At 45.9% G+C, this 15,840-nt stretch overlaps 6 non-coding genes and 1 pseudogene across 6 annotated transcripts; all 7 read left to right on the top strand.

Moving 5' to 3' along the window:
• Window positions 1-475: 475 nt before the first annotated feature.
• Window positions 476-666, top strand: LOC141228587 (U2 spliceosomal RNA). The gene has a single exon (XR_012295393.1). It is a non-coding gene; the product is annotated as a U2 spliceosomal RNA (small nuclear RNA).
• Window positions 667-1,781: 1,115 nt separating this feature from the next.
• Window positions 1,782-1,972, top strand: LOC141228586 (U2 spliceosomal RNA). The gene has a single exon (XR_012295392.1). It is a non-coding gene; the product is annotated as a U2 spliceosomal RNA (small nuclear RNA).
• A 1,115-nt stretch (window positions 1,973-3,087) lies between these two features.
• LOC141228585 (U2 spliceosomal RNA) lies at window positions 3,088-3,278 on the top strand. The gene has a single exon (XR_012295391.1). It is a non-coding gene; the product is annotated as a U2 spliceosomal RNA (small nuclear RNA).
• A 1,118-nt stretch (window positions 3,279-4,396) lies between these two features.
• On the top strand, window positions 4,397-4,587 carry LOC141228259 (U2 spliceosomal RNA). The gene has a single exon (XR_012295176.1). It is a non-coding gene; the product is annotated as a U2 spliceosomal RNA (small nuclear RNA).
• A 1,118-nt stretch (window positions 4,588-5,705) lies between these two features.
• Window positions 5,706-5,896, top strand: LOC141228584 (U2 spliceosomal RNA). Its single transcript, XR_012295390.1, has one exon. It is a non-coding gene; the product is annotated as a U2 spliceosomal RNA (small nuclear RNA).
• Window positions 5,897-7,011: 1,115 nt separating this feature from the next.
• LOC141228583 (U2 spliceosomal RNA) lies at window positions 7,012-7,202 on the top strand. Its single transcript, XR_012295389.1, has one exon. It is a non-coding gene; the product is annotated as a U2 spliceosomal RNA (small nuclear RNA).
• Window positions 7,203-13,433: 6,231 nt separating this feature from the next.
• Window positions 13,434-13,610, top strand: LOC141228390 (U2 spliceosomal RNA; annotated as a pseudogene).
• The last annotated feature ends 2,230 nt before the right edge of the window (window positions 13,611-15,840 follow it).

The raw sequence follows: 15,840 nt of genomic DNA, 5'->3' as shown, positions 1-15,840 counted from the left end.
CAGCCAGCCAGGTATCCTGCCTGCAGTAGATGGAATGTGGCAATGGAACGCTGGCTGCGCGTGTCATAATAGGCTCTGAGCCTTTATATACCTGTGCACAGCAGCAGCCACCTTCAGTCTGCTGCTGGACAGCCAGCAGCAGCAGCAGCAGGAGAGGTATGTAATCAGGAGCCCTCCTGCTAAGGGTAGACAGCTGCTCGTTCCACCCCACCCCCCGCCTTAATTGGTTCTCCTCCCTTCCAACGGTGTTGAGGCGGGTGGGAACAGCAGGGGGTGAAGGTGCTGTGTTTAAAGAGGTGGAGTTATGCAGATCTAAAACGCGTGGATTGCAGCAGCAGCAAGCCGAAAAGTGCAGGCATGTAAGGGATCTAGAGGTTGACAACATGTCTTCTTAACGGGAGTCGAGGAGCTCATCTCCACAAATGGACTTTTCAGGATCCTTGGGTGGCTCCGTAGTTTGAAACCAATTCTGGTTATCGCTTCTCGGCCTTTTGGCTAAGATCAAGTGTAGTATCTGTTCTTATCAGTTTAATATCTGATACGTCCCCTATCTGGGGACCATATATTAAATGGATTTTTAGAACAGGGAGATGGAAAAAGAGCTTGCTCTGTCCACTCCACGCATTGACCTGGTATTGCAGTATCTCCAGGACCGGTGCACCCCTTCTTTAATGCAGTTTCTAAAATCAGAAAGAATTGAATTCAATGTTTTTTGTTCATTTTGCTTGTTTGTCGGATTTTGGGATGGACTCTTTGGCTTTGCTTTTCTTCTCCTCATTGGATTTTTCATGTTCAAAGTTGCAGAAGCCAGATTACAAGCTCATTTTGGTTCAACTTCAGCAACTGTGCATTGCATTGCCATGTAATGTGATGCAATGCTATCTTTCTAGCTCTCCCTTTTTACTTCCTTTTGGATAAACAGACATATTAGGCAAGCATTTTGGAGCTTTCACCTAAATAACTACAGGTGGTGAGATAAGCTGCACAATATAATTGACCTTTCAGTATATTGTTGCACACACACCATCTATTTAGCAAATGCCCTTGTTATCAACAGCAGCCTTTTAAACTCACCTGAGCTAACAGGTATGTGCGCTGGTTACTCTGCTGCGCTTAAAATTTCTTTTTTGGTTTGCTACAATGCCTTTTCTGAAACGTTGTCTCCTTCTGCTGGAACACTGACTTCTTTCATTTAATGCCTGCAGACTATAAAAGAGAACCCAACCCAAAAAGTTTGGTTGATTAGTCTGTGGCATTCTGTTAAACTGTTGCTTATGGCGGTCTCTGTGAGCTTCTCAGCGACATTCAGCCAGCCAGGTATCCTGCCTGCAGTAGATGGAATGTGGCAATGGAACGCTGGCTGCGCGTGTCATAATAGGCTCTGAGCCTTTATATACCTGTGCACAGCAGCAGCCACCTTCAGTCTGCTGCTGGACAGCCAGCAGCAGCAGCAGCAGGAGAGGTATGTAATCAGGAGCCCTCCTGCTAAGGGTAGACAGCTGCTCGTTCCACCCCACCCCCCGCCTTAATTGGTTCTCCTCCCTTCCAACGGTGTTGAGGCGGGTGGGAACAGCAGGGGGTGAAGGTGCTGTGTTTAAAGAGGTGGAGTTATGCAGATCTAAAACGCGTGGATTGCAGCAGCAGCAAGCCGAAAAGTGCAGGCATGTAAGGGATCTAGAGGTTGACAACATGTCTTCTTAACGGGAGTCGAGGAGCTCATCTCCACAAATGGACTTTTCAGGATCCTTGGGTGGCTCCGTAGTTTGAAACCAATTCTGGTTATCGCTTCTCGGCCTTTTGGCTAAGATCAAGTGTAGTATCTGTTCTTATCAGTTTAATATCTGATACGTCCCCTATCTGGGGACCATATATTAAATGGATTTTTAGAACAGGGAGATGGAAAAAGAGCTTGCTCTGTCCACTCCACGCATTGACCTGGTATTGCAGTATCTCCAGGACCGGTGCACCCCTTCTTTAATGCAGTTTCTAAAATCAGAAAGAATTGAATTCAATGTTTTTTGTTCATTTTGCTTGTTTGTCGGATTTTGGGATGGACTCTTTGGCTTTGCTTTTCTTCTCCTCATTGGATTTTTCATGTTCAAAGTTGCAGAAGCCAGATTACAAGCTCATTTTGGTTCAACTTCAGCAACTGTGCATTGCATTGCCATGTAATGTGATGCAATGCTATCTTTCTAGCTCTCCCTTTTTACTTCCTTTTGGATAAACAGACATATTAGGCAAGCATTTTGGAGCTTTCACCTAAATAACTACAGGTGGTGAGATAAGCTGCACAATATAATTGACCTTTCAGTATATTGTTGCACACACACCATCTATTTAGCAAATGCCCTTGTTATCAACAGCAGCCTTTTAAACTCACCTGAGCTAACAGGTATGTGCGCTGGTTACTCTGCTGCGCTTAAAATTTCTTTTTTGGTTTGCTACAATGCCTTTTCTGAAACGTTGTCTCCTTCTGCTGGAACACTGACTTCTTTCATTTAATGCCTGCAGACTATAAAAGAGAACCCAACCCAAAAAGTTTGGTTGATTAGTCTGTGGCATTCTGTTAAACTGTTGCTTATGGCGGTCTCTGTGAGCTTCTCAGCGACATTCAGCCAGCCAGGTATCCTGCCTGCAGTAGATGGAATGTGGCAATGGAACGCTGGCTGCGCGTGTCATAAAAGGCTCTGAGCCTTTATATACCTGTGCACAGCAGCAGCCACCTTCAGTCTGCTGCTGGACAGCCAGCAGCAGCAGCAGCAGGAGAGGTATGTAATCAGGAGCCCTCCTGCTAAGGGTAGACAGCTGCTCGTTCCACCCCACCCCCCGCCTTAATTGGTTCTCCTCCCTTCCAACGGTGTTGAGGCGGGTGGGAACAGCAGGGGGTGAAGGTGCTGTGTTTAAAGAGGTGGAGTTATGCAGATCTAAAACGCGTGGATTGCAGCAGCAGCAAGCCGAAAAGTGCAGGCATGTAAGGGATCTAGAGGTTGACAACATGTCTTCTTAACGGGAGTCCAGGAGCTCATCTCCACAAATGGACTTTTCAGGATCCTTGGGTGGCTCCGTAGTTTGAAACCAATTCTGGTTATCGCTTCTCGGCCTTTTGGCTAAGATCAAGTGTAGTATCTGTTCTTATCAGTTTAATATCTGATACGTCCCCTATCTGGGGACCATATATTAAATGGATTTTTAGAACAGGGAGATGGAAAAAGAGCTTGCTCTGTCCACTCCACGCATTGACCTGGTATTGCAGTATCTCCAGGACCGGTGCACCCCTTCTTTAATGCAGTTTCTAAAATCAGAAAGAATTGAATTCAATGTTTTTTGTTCATTTTGCTTGTTTGTCGGATTTTGGGATGGACTCTTTGGCTTTGCTTTTCTTCTCCTCATTGGATTTTTCATGTTCAAAGTTGCAGAAGCCAGATTACAAGCTCATTTTGGTTCAACTTCAGCAACTGTGCATTGCATTGCCATGTAATGTGATGCAATGCTATCTTTCTAGCTCTCCCTTTTTACTTCCTTTTGGATAAACAGACATATTAGGCAAGCATTTTGGAGCTTTCACCTAAATAACTACAGGTGGTGAGATAAGCTGCACAATATAATTGACCTTTCAGTATATTGTTGCACACACACCATCTATTTAGCAAATGCCCTTGTTATCAACAGCAGCCTTTTAAACTCACCTGAGCTAACAGGTATGTGCGCTGGTTACTCTGCTGCGCTTAAAATTTCTTTTTTGGTTTGCTACAATGCCTTTTCTGAAACGTTGTCTCCTTCTGCTGGAACACTGACTTCTTTCATTTAATGCCTGCAGACTATAAAAGAGAACCCAACCCAAAAAGTTTGGTTGATTAGTCTGTGGCATTCTGTTAAACTGTTGCTTATGGCGGTCTCTGTGAGCTTCTCAGCGACATTCAGCCAGCCAGGTATCCTGCCTGCAGTAGATGGAATGTGGCAATGGAACGCTGGCTGCGCGTGTCATAATAGGCTCTGAGCCTTTATATACCTGTGCACAGCAGCAGCCACCTTCAGTCTGCTGCTGGACAGCCAGCAGCAGCAGCAGCAGCAGGAGAGGTATGTAATCAGGAGCCCTCCTGCTAAGGGTAGACAGCTGCTCGTTCCACCCCACCCCCCGCCTTAATTGGTTCTCCTCCCTTCCAACGGTGTTGAGGCGGGTGGGAACAGCAGGGGGTGAAGGTGCTGTGTTTAAAGAGGTGGAGTTATGCAGATCTAAAACGCGTGGATTGCAGCAGCAGCAAGCCGAAAAGTGCAGGCATGTAAGGGATCTAGAGGTTGACAACATGTCTTCTTAACGGGAGTCCAGGTGCTCATCTCCACAAATGGACTTTTCAGGATCCTTGGGTGGCTCCGTAGTTTGAAACCAATTCTGGTTATCGCTTCTCGGCCTTTTGGCTAAGATCAAGTGTAGTATCTGTTCTTATCAGTTTAATATCTGATACGTCCCCTATCTGGGGACCATATATTAAATGGATTTTTAGAACAGGGAGATGGAAAAATAGCTTGCTCTGTCCACTCCACGCATTGACCTGGTATTGCAGTATCTCCAGGACCGGTGCACCCCTTCTTTAATGCAGTTTCTAAAATCAGAAAGAATTGAATTCAATGTTTTTTGTTCATTTTGCTTGTTTGTCGGATTTTGGGATGGACTCTTTGGCTTTGCTTTTCTTCTCCTCATTGGATTTTTCATGTTCAAAGTTGCAGAAGCCAGATTACAAGCTCATTTTGGTTCAACTTCAGCAACTGTGCATTGCATTGCCATGTAATGTGATGCAATGCTATCTTTCTAGCTCTCCCTTTTTACTTCCTTTTGGATAAACAGACATATTAGGCAAGCATTTTGGAGCTTTCACCTAAATAACTACAGGTGGTGAGATAAGCTGCACAATATAATTGACCTTTCAGTATATTGTTGCACACACACCATCTATTTAGCAAATGCCCTTGTTATCAACAGCAGCCTTTTAAACTCACCTGAGCTAACAGGTATGTGCGCTGGTTACTCTGCTGCGCTTAAAATTTCTTTTTTGGTTTGCTACAATGCCTTTTCTGAAACGTTGTCTCCTTCTGCTGGAACACTGACTTCTTTCATTTAATGCCTGCAGACTATAAAAGAGAACCCAACCCAAAAAGTTTGGTTGATTAGTCTGTGGCATTCTGTTAAACTGTTGCTTATGGCGGTCTCTGTGAGCTTCTCAGCGACATTCAGCCAGCCAGGTATCCTGCCTGCAGTAGATGGAATGTGGCAATGGAACGCTGGCTGCGCGTGTCATAATAGGCTCTGAGCCTTTATATACCTGTGCACAGCAGCAGCCACCTTCAGTCTGCTGCTGGACAGCCAGCAGCAGCAGCAGCAGCAGGAGAGGTATGTAATCAGGAGCCCTCCTGCTAAGGGTAGACAGCTGCTCGTTCCACCCCACCCGCCGCCTTAATTGGTTCTCCTCCCTTCCAACGGTGTTGAGGCGGGTGGGAACAGCAGGGGGTGAAGGTGCTGTGTTTAAAGAGGTGGAGTTATGCAGATCTAAAACGCGTGGATTGCAGCAGCAGCAAGCCGAAAAGTGCAGGCATGTAAGGGATCTAGAGGTTGACAACATGTCTTCTTAACGGGAGTCCAGGAGCTCATCTCCACAAATGGACTTTTCAGGATCCTTGGGTGGCTCCGTAGTTTGAAACCAATTCTGGTTATCGCTTCTCGGCCTTTTGGCTAAGATCAAGTGTAGTATCTGTTCTTATCAGTTTAATATCTGATACGTCCCCTATCTGGGGACCATATATTAAATGGATTTTTAGAACAGGGAGATGGAAAAAGAGCTTGCTCTGTCCACTCCACGCATTGACCTGGTATTGCAGTATCTCCAGGACCGGTGCACCCCTTCTTTAATGCAGTTTCTAAAATCAGAAAGAATTGAATTCAATGTTTTTTGTTCATTTTGCTTGTTTGTCGGATTTTGGGATGGACTCTTTGGCTTTGCTTTTCTTCTCCTCAATGGATTTTTCATGTTCAAAGTTGCAGAAGCCAGATTACAAGCTCATTTTGGTTCAACTTCAGCAACTGTGCATTGCATTGCCATGTAATGTGATGCAATGCTATCTTTCTAGCTCTCCCTTTTTACTTCCTTTTGGATAAACAGACATATTAGGCAAGCATTTTGGAGCTTTCACCTAAATAACTACAGGTGGTGAGATAAGCTGCACAATATAATTGACCTTTCAGTATATTGTTGCACACACACCATCTATTTAGCAAATGCCCTTGTTATCAACAGCAGCCTTTTAAACTCACCTGAGCTAACAGGTATGTGCGCTGGTTACTCTGCTGCGCTTAAAATTTCTTTTTTGGTTTGCTACAATGCCTTTTCTGAAACGTTGTCTCCTTCTGCTGGAACACTGACTTCTTTCATTTAATGCCTGCAGACTATAAAAGAGAACCCAACCCAAAAAGTTTGGTTGATTAGTCTGTGGCATTCTGTTAAACTGTTGCTTATGGCGGTCTCTGTGAGCTTCTCAGCGACATTCAGCCAGCCAGGTATCCTGCCTGCAGTAGATGGAATGTGGCAATGGAACGCTGGCTGCGCGTGTCATAATAGGCTCTGAGCCTTTATATACCTGTGCACAGCAGCAGCCACCTTCAGTCTGCTGCTGGACAGCCAGCAGCAGCAGCAGCAGGAGAGGTATGTAATCAGGAGCCCTCCTGCTAAGGGTAGACAGCTGCTCGTTCCACCCCACCCCCCGCCTTAATTGGTTCTCCTCCCTTCCAACGGTGTTGAGGCGGGTGGGAACAGCAGGGGGTGAAGGTGCTGTGTTTAAAGAGGGGGAGTTATGCAGATCTAAAACGCGTGGATTGCAGCAGCAGCAAGCCGAAAAGTGCAGGCATGTAAGGGATCTAGAGGTTGACAACATGTCTTCTTAACGGGAGTCCAGGAGCTCATCTCCACAAATGGACTTTTCAGGATCCTTGGGTGGCTCCGTAGTTTGAAACCAATTCTGGTTATCGCTTCTCGGCCTTTTGGCTAAGATCAAGTGTAGTATCTGTTCTTATCAGTTTAATATCTGATACGTCCCCTATCTGGGGACCATATATTAAATGGATTTTTAGAACAGGGAGATGGAAAAAGAGCTTGCTCTGTCCACTCCACGCATTGACCTGGTATTGCAGTATCTCCAGGACCGGTGCACCCCTTCTTTAATGCAGTTTCTAAAATCAGAAAGAATTGAATTCAATGTTTTTTGTTCATTTTGCTTGTTTGTCGGATTTTGGGATGGACTCTTTGGCTTTGCTTTTCTTCTCCTCATTGGATTTTTCATGTTCAAAGTTGCAGAAGCCAGATTACAAGCTCATTTTGGTTCAACTTCAGCAACTGTGCATTGCATTGCCATGTAATGTGATGCAATGCTATCTTTCTAGCTCTCCCTTTTTACTTCCTTTTGGATAAACAGACATATTAGGCAAGCATTTTGGAGCTTTCACCTAAATAACTACAGGTGGTGAGATAAGCTGCACAATATAATTGACCTTTCAGTATATTGTTGCACACACACCATCTATTTAGCAAATGCCCTTGTTATCAACAGCAGCCTTTTAAACTCACCTGAGCTAACAGGTATGTGCGCTGGTTACTCTGCTGCGCTTAAAATTTCTTTTTTTGTTTGCTACAATGCCTTTTCTGAAACGCTGTCTCCTTCTGCTGGAACACTGACTTCTTTCATTTAATGCCTGCAGACTATAAAAGAGAACCCAACCCAAAAAGTTTGGTTGATTAGTCTGTGGCATTCTGTTAAACTGTTGCTTATGGCGGTCTCTGTGAGCTTCTCAGCGACATTCAGCCAGCCAGGTATCCTGCCTGCAGTAGATGGAATGTGGCAATGGAACGCTGGCTGCGCGTGTCATAATAGGCTCTGAGCCTTTATATACCTGTGCACAGCAGCAGCCACCTTCAGTCTGCTGCTGGACAGCCAGCAGCAGCAGCAGCAGGAGAGGTATGTAATCAGGAGCCCTCCTGCTAAGGGTAGACAGCTGCTCGTTCCACCCCACCCCCCGCCTTAATTGGTTCTCCTCCCTTCCAACGGTGTTGAGGCGGGTGGGAACAGCAGGGGGTGAAGGTGCTGTGTTTAAAGAGGTGGAGTTATGCAGATCTAAAACGCGTGGATTGCAGCAGCAGCAAGCCGAAAAGTGCAGGCATGTAAGGGATCTAGAGGTTGACAACATGTCTTCTTAACGGGAGTCCAGGAGCTCATCTCCACAAATGGACTTTTCAGGATCCTTGGGTGGCTCCGTAGTTTGAAACCAATTCTGGTTATCGCTTCTCGGCCTTTTGGCTAAGATACCACATCTTGCCAGAAGGATTCTAAGCCAATCGTGCCCTTGGCCTTGAGGCATCGGCGGTGTAAAAGCCGTCTTAAGCCTCATGCTGCTTTAGGGGGCAGATACGCAAAGAAACCAAGAAGGCGATCGACCCTATCTACCTTTTGAAGATGGCATCAGCAGTAGCGGCCGCAGTGCGCTATGCCAGAGCTGGTGACCTTCGCATCAAGAACTCTTTCAAGATCGAAGTGGACGATGCATCCAAGGAGAAGATGACCTTGAAGTTTTTCGTGAGGAGAGTGCTGCTGGAGATCCTAGGAGTAAAGAGGGAAGACATCCTGGCCCTTCAAGATCGCCCCGGTTCCTTCACTTTGACTCTGGAGTCGGAGTATGCGTGCCAGAACCTCTTCCGCCAGATTCACCTGCACCTTTCAGATGAGGATCTTAAAGGACTCACCTTTGTCATCCTTTACTCCGGTGGAGAGAAGCCGCTCGTGGTTCAGATGAGCAACCCTCATGTTCCCTTAGTTAATATTATTTGCTTTCTTCAAAACTATTTCCCAGAACTGCGGTATTCCCACAAGGTCATGAATGAGGAAAACCTCTGGACGGGAAAGCATAAATTTTTTGTTAAATTTTGTGAAGATCCAAATGGCATTGGTGGTCAGCGTCATCCTCCGTCAAGTTTCCTGATCGGTAGGGAGCGGGGGCGCCTCTTCTACCCGGACATGCCCCTCTTCTGCCGGAAATGCATGTGTTTCGGTCACACTTATGAGAACTGCAAGGAGGAGGTGGCAATCTGTAAGAAGTGCTACAAGCATGGACATGCCACAATGGACTGTACCAATGAGATGGTGTGCAACATCTGCCGGGTCCCAGGTCACTCCTTCCGGGAGTGTCCTTTGAAGAAAAAGGCGGAAACCTATGCTGAAACGCTGGCAAAGCAACCTGCCCGTGTGCCTCCATCTGCTCCCGGGGGGCAGAGGCAACCCTCTGCTGTTCCTGCTCCTGCGGGTGCGTCTACAGCGCGGGGGCAGTCTTCTAGCTCTCCAGTACCTGCTCCACAGACCAAGCCTGCTAGTACATCAGGTGGTACGTCTGCACCTGCTGCACAGAGGAAGCCAACCAACCCTCCTGCTCCTGCTGCTAAGGGGGGTCCCACCGGTGCTCCTGTATCTACTGTGCGAACACAACCCCCTGTAGGCGGGTCCACAAGCACTTCAGTGCCTGCTGCACAGGGAAAACCTGCCAGTTCTCCTATTCCTGCTGCGCATAAGCCCACGTCTATGCAGAAACCTCCAGCTGAGAAACCTGTCCGTCCTGAGAGGAGGGAAGCTTCATCTAAGGACTGGGCTGCTGATTCTGATCCGGGTGATATGGTGGTGGAGGGGAGTCCCTCTGCTGAAATCGGGACATTTAGCTCGGAGGAAGAAGCAATGGAGCTGGAAACTCGTAGGAAAAGGAAAACAGATGATAGGTCTGATGAGAATGTGGCCAGGGAGACTTCCAAGAAGTGTCCATTAAAACCAAGTCTTCTGCAATACAAGCCAATGGCTCCCGCTGCCCCTCCTGAGGAGCCAAGGCCTTCAGACCCTATAAACATTTCTTTTTCGGACTCAGAAGTGCAGAGCCCGTTAACATCGGTGGGCTTTATGTCTGATTCTGACAGTAGTGTGACCTGAACTAACCTATCATGACCTCATCAATTAAAGTAGCCTCGCTTAATGTGAGGAGTATAAGGGGCTCTACAAGAAGGGCTGCTTTGTTTTCCTACCTGTCAACAGTGGACTGTGATGTCTTTTGTTTGCAAGAATGTAACATTGACTTTGATATGAATTATGCAGATTTAAGAAAAGATTGGCCTCATGGGCCCTCTATCTGGTCCGGAGATAATGAAAATCGTTCCTCTGGCATTGGAGTGCTGTTTAGGTCGTATGACTTTAAAATCAACTCTTTTGTGGACATTTCTTCTGGACGTGCTCTTTTCTTAAATATTAGTTTTAAAGGTGTGGACTTTAGACTTTTGAACATTTATGCTTCTCCAGTGAAGGAAGAGAGACATCAGTTGTTTGAAGATGTGCAATATTACCTACCTGGTTCATCGCCTCTGATGTTCTGTGGGGATTTCAATTGTGTCTTGCCTGGTGAAGGGAGAAGCGGGAGTTCCACCGTTCCTAAAAAAGACAAAACAGAGAAACAACTAAAGGATTTGTTAACTGATTTTTTTCTTAGAGACTCCTGGAAAGAGATCCGTAGTAATGATCCCGGTTATACTTGGGAGAACTCTTCTTCTAAATCTCGTATTGATTTTATTTTCATGTCCCAATATGTGAATGTCAAATCTGTTGTCTTAATCCCAAACATTTTTTCAGATCATAAGATGTTGCTATCAGAGTTAGAATTACCTGGGCTTGTCAAGGCAAGAGGAGTTTGGAGGCTAAATACAACATTGTTACAAGATCCTAAGGTAAGAACAGATTTTAAAGCGTTTTTTAATTATTTAAGAACAAAACAACAAAAATTTTTAACTCTGCTAGAATGGTGGGAATACAGCAAGATGAAGATAAAAAGTTTTTTTATCAAGGTCAGCATAGCCAATGCAAGAGAAAAGTCCGCTTGGCATAAAAGGCTTATTACTAAATTGCAGACCTGTTATCAACTAAGAGATGTGGGACTTGAAATGGACGATTTAATTGAAGCAACAAAAAAAGAAATTAAAAAGAGTATAGAGTCGAAGGGTAAGGAAATAATTTATAACTCAAAAATTGAAGTGATGGAGAAAAATGAAAAGTGCTCAAGATTTTTTTTTAAAAAAGTAGTTGCTGCTAAGGAAATGATAACAGAATTAGAGGGTGAAACTACAACTGAAGGTATGCTCAACCAAGCTCACCAGTTTTATCAGCAGCTTTTTAATGAGAAAACTATAGACCAGTCTTTTACTGAAGATGCCCTTAATTCATTAAAAAATAGTCTGAGCCGCGAAGACCGAGAATTGTTATGCACTGAAGTCACCTTGTCGGAAGTAGATGCTGCTATCAAAAGTTTTTCCTATGGGAAAACCCCTGGTTCTGACGGTTTGCCTGTTGAATTTTATCGTGAATTTTGGAATTTTTTAAAACCCGACTTGTTTTTAGTAATCAAAGAAGCTTTTAAGTGTGATATCCTGCCTATATCTTGGAGAAGTGGTCTGGTCTCCCTGATTTTTAAAAAAGGAGCCAAATCCCATCTGGCAAACTGGAGACCAATCACACTGTTGAATGTTGATTACAAGTTGATGTCCAAAATTTTAGTGAACCGTTTTAAAAAAGTTTTATCCAAAGTTATTTATGAAGACCAGGTATGTGGGGTGCCAGGAAGAGGAGTTGCGGAGCATCTCAATACCATCCGCGATGTCATATGGTACCAGCAATCCAGGAAGCAAGACTTAGCAATTTTATCGTTGGATTTTCAAAAGGCTTTTGATCGTGTCTCTCATTGTTTTTTATGGTTGGTTTTAAAAAAAATGGGCTTCCCTGAAATTTTTATCAAGCAAGTGGCACTTTTATATAAGAACTCTTTTAGTAAAATTTTAATCAATGGATTTTTGTCTAATGAAGTGTTTTTGCATTCAGGTGTGAAGCAAGGCTGCCCTTTGTCCCCAGTGCTATTTATATGTGCAATAGAGCCTCTTTTATCTATGCTACGAGAGGATAAAGTGATTAAAGGTGTCCCTATCCCTGGAGGACATGGAAGAGATGTGAAGGTAATGGGCTACATGGATGATATTACTATTTTTTGTTCATCACCTGCCGCTCTCAGGAGAGCTATAAGAACGACCAATTTTTTTTGTGAAGCCTCAGGTTTTAAGTTAAACATTGAGAAATGTGATTGTTTTGTCCGTGGCAATTGGGCGGATGTGTCCATCCCTGATCTCCCGATGCAGTCAGAGAAGATTAAAATTCTGGGCGTGATTTTTGATCGACAGAATGATGGAATGAAGAGCTGGGATGGAGTAAGGGACAAAATACAAAAGAAGATTGACTTTTGGAAATTAAGAAAATTAACAATCGAAGGTAAAGTTTTAATTATTAAGGCCCTTCTGCTTCCTGTCATGTTATATCTCAGTTATGTTTATCCCCCAAGTGACCTTACAGCGAGAAGATTACAGAGAATGCTGTTTGAATTTGTGTGGAACTCTAAGTTCGAAAAGGTGAAGAGAGAAACAATGTACAAGATGCACCACCTTGGTGGTAAGGATGTTCCCAACGTCAAACTGTTTTTATACTCCAAGTTTTTTAGCCTCTGTTTTAAATATATGTTTGCTTCAAGCCCTTGGGCACATTTTTTAAGATATGCAGCTGGCCACATTTTTAGGAGGCGAAAGTGGATATCCATTTCTTTAACAAGCCCAGTGTTGTTATCACCTCCACAACAATATGCCATCCTGGAGAAAGTTATCAGATTATATGGCCTAGATTCTTTTGAGATGGAGACATTGAAGAATGCAAGGAAGCTGCTGCAGCAATTAAAAAAGAAAAAAACTTTGACGCCCATAAGCCATTATTCATATAGCAGAGTCACTAAAATATGGAATTTAACAAATGCACCTTACCTGATGAATCAACATAAAGACTTAGCTTGGATGATTGTGCAGGAATGTTTACCGACTCGTGATTTCCAGTATAAAAGAAGACTGAGCACTATACAAACCTGCCCGAGGCATCAGTGCAATAATGATGAGACTACTATGCACCTTATTTGGAATTGTGATTTTGCACAGCAAGTGTGGAAAGACTGTGGTGAGCTTTTAAAATTTTTATCTGGTCTTAATTTTTTAAGCCATGAAGTGGTTTTATATGGGATTTTACCAAACATGACGAAAGAAAAAGAGAGAGTTTTATGGTGCACTTTGAGTTGTGTTAAAAGTGCTCTATGGAAGACCAGAAACATATTGTTGTTTAAAAGAGACTATATAGAAGTCAAGGATTGTATAAGACTGGCATTAAGTGAAATTTATATGTACTACCTAATGGATATGAAGAAGCTTGGAAAGAAAAGAGCCCTGAGTATATGGAACTATCACCTATGGAAGATGTTATTTTAAAGCTCTGAAGAAAAGATAAAGACTACGATATTTTAAATATAAACGCAAAAATCTGTTCTTATCAGTTTAATATCTGATACGTCCCCTATCTGGGGACCATATATTAAATGGATTTTTAGAACAGGGAGATGGAAAAAGAGCTTGCTCTGTCCACTCCACGCATTGACCTGGTATTGCAGTATCTCCAGGACCGGTGCACCCCTTCTTTAATGCAGTTTCTAAAATCAGAAAGAATTGAATTCAATGTTTTTTGTTCATTTTGCTTGTTTGTCGGATTTTGGGATGGACTCTTTGGCTTTGCTTTTCTTCTCCTCATTGGATTTTTCATGTTCAAAGTTGCAGAAGCCAGATTACAAGCTCATTTTGGTTCAACTTCAGCAACTGTGCATTGCATTGCCATGTAATGTGATGCAATGCTATTGTAGCACCCTGAGGATTCGGCTGCTACAGGGGAATTGCACCTCAACCCAGAGGTGTGATATTCCACTCCCGGGTAAGGATGGAGTGTGGAACTGAGCTCGGTAGGCTGCATGCACTACACACATCCCATTTCCGGGGAACAGGCCGACGGTACTCCCACTTAGAAATGTGCAGGTACGACCGAGTCTGTTCCTGGCTGGAGTGGGAGGGGGGTGGTACATCCCATGTAGTGTAGGGGCAGATAGGGGGAGCAGCCTGGGTAAAGATAGGAGCTCATTGGGTGCTGGTCACCTGAGCTCACACATAGAGGGTGTATATAAGGTGGGCACCAACAAAGAACAGGGTCAGATGCAGAGAACAAGTCAGTTGGAGACAGCAAGACAGCTGCAGAGGAGCAGACAGCAAGCAGAGAGGAAGTCAGCCTGCAGCAAGGGAGAAAAGAGAGAGACCCAGAGGAACAGAAGAGAGGACTCTAAGATCCCAACTAAAATCCCCGGGTGAAGAGTCGGCATCAGGGTACCGGAACCCAAGCTGGTGGGGGTAAAAACATTCCCCAGCCAGAGACCGGAGACCGTGGGCAGCGTTTGCCACGGTCACCCACCACATCCACCCCGAAGGCACACCACATGAAGGGTCAGGGAACCCAGGGCCAAGGGTGTCCCAACAGAAGGCCCGAGGGAGCTGGACCTAGGTGGATCACTGGTGGGGACGGCCAGAGAACGGGACAGAAGGAGAGCTCAGGGCCACGCTCCGGACTTGTTTGGGGGTTGGCTGGATCCAGGACCTGGTGGACGCAGCACGGCTCGGGTGGTCACTCGAAGCTGGAGTGACCAGTACAACATCTGCAGTAAGTAAACACCCTTAACTGCACAACCCGACTCTGTCTTCACTGCCGTCTGCACTGCACCACCACAACCCCCATCCTCTGCACCTGTCCCCTCTGAGGCTATACCCCTACCGTTGGGGGCTATACCATCACAAGCTGCACCTACACCATCAGCCTCAGCGGACCCTGCTGCAGCGGCGGCCATAGTGACCGCAATACAACGGGTGGCGTAGTCGACATTAAGAACTTATTAACATCTGTAGGACTGCCACATACAACTGAGTTTGACACCCTGGGCACGGACCGGGTCATAGCCACTCGGAGACTACAACCCCCATCTGATCCGGCTCCGGATATTCCCATAAAGAATATGGCCCAGGGGGCGCGTCAACTTTGGCGTAGTCGGCAGGATTACGTGCCCGCAACACCCGGGTACTGCGTGCCTGAAGAAAAGTGCAAGTTTACCTCAGAAAGAAGTCTCCCGCCGGTTCCGGAGGGTCCACGCCATCGGACCCCATCACAGGTCGTTTCCCGCCGATTGTCCGCCATTTCCAGCTTGTTCCCGCCATCTGCAGGGTTTCCCGCCACTGGGCGACGCTTCCCGCCAAATCCGAAGATTTCCCGCCTTGGAAGAGCAGCGGACGCCATTATGGGCGTGCCAAAGGAGGGCAAGAGGCCGCCTCCCATCGTGGGCCAGGACAGAAAATGGCACCAAAAGTGGAAACCGCCCCCACCAACAGAGACTGTGATGCTAGAGGTGTCTGTCAGCGTGAAAGAACCGCCCCTGGAGCTGACAGTCACCCAGTGGCCCCGGGACCGCCCTCGAAGTGGGAGGAGACGAAAGAAAAGAACGAAGATGGGTACCGCCTGGAGCAGTCTGGAGTGAGCGCACCCGGAGGCAAGAAGTCTAACGAGGAGTAGCGGAGAAGCTTACCCGGATATGGAGAGAAAGCAGAACAGCACCGGCCCGCTGGCCAGGAGTCTGCTAAAGACCGAGGAAGGAGAGCAGAGCAGCACCGGCCCGCTGGCCAGGAGCCTGCTGGAGGAAGAGCAGAGCAGCACCGACCCGTTGGTCAGGAGCCTGCTAGACACCACGACCCCACTAGGCCTAGTGGAGGTCCTTGCACAGCTCCCCCGAGACCGGGAGTGTGCACAGACTGCCCTGGAGGGCCTCGCACGGAGGATGGC

This window comes from Phyllobates terribilis, unplaced genomic scaffold (assembly GCF_046119375.1).
Source record: "Phyllobates terribilis strain yellow unplaced genomic scaffold, ASM4611937v1 Scaffold_437__1_contigs__length_1545540, whole genome shotgun sequence".
Taxonomy (NCBI): Eukaryota; Metazoa; Chordata; class Amphibia; order Anura; family Dendrobatidae; genus Phyllobates; species Phyllobates terribilis.
The sequence above is the reverse complement of the archived record's forward strand: the minus strand, read 5'-3'. Positions and strand labels throughout refer to the sequence as shown.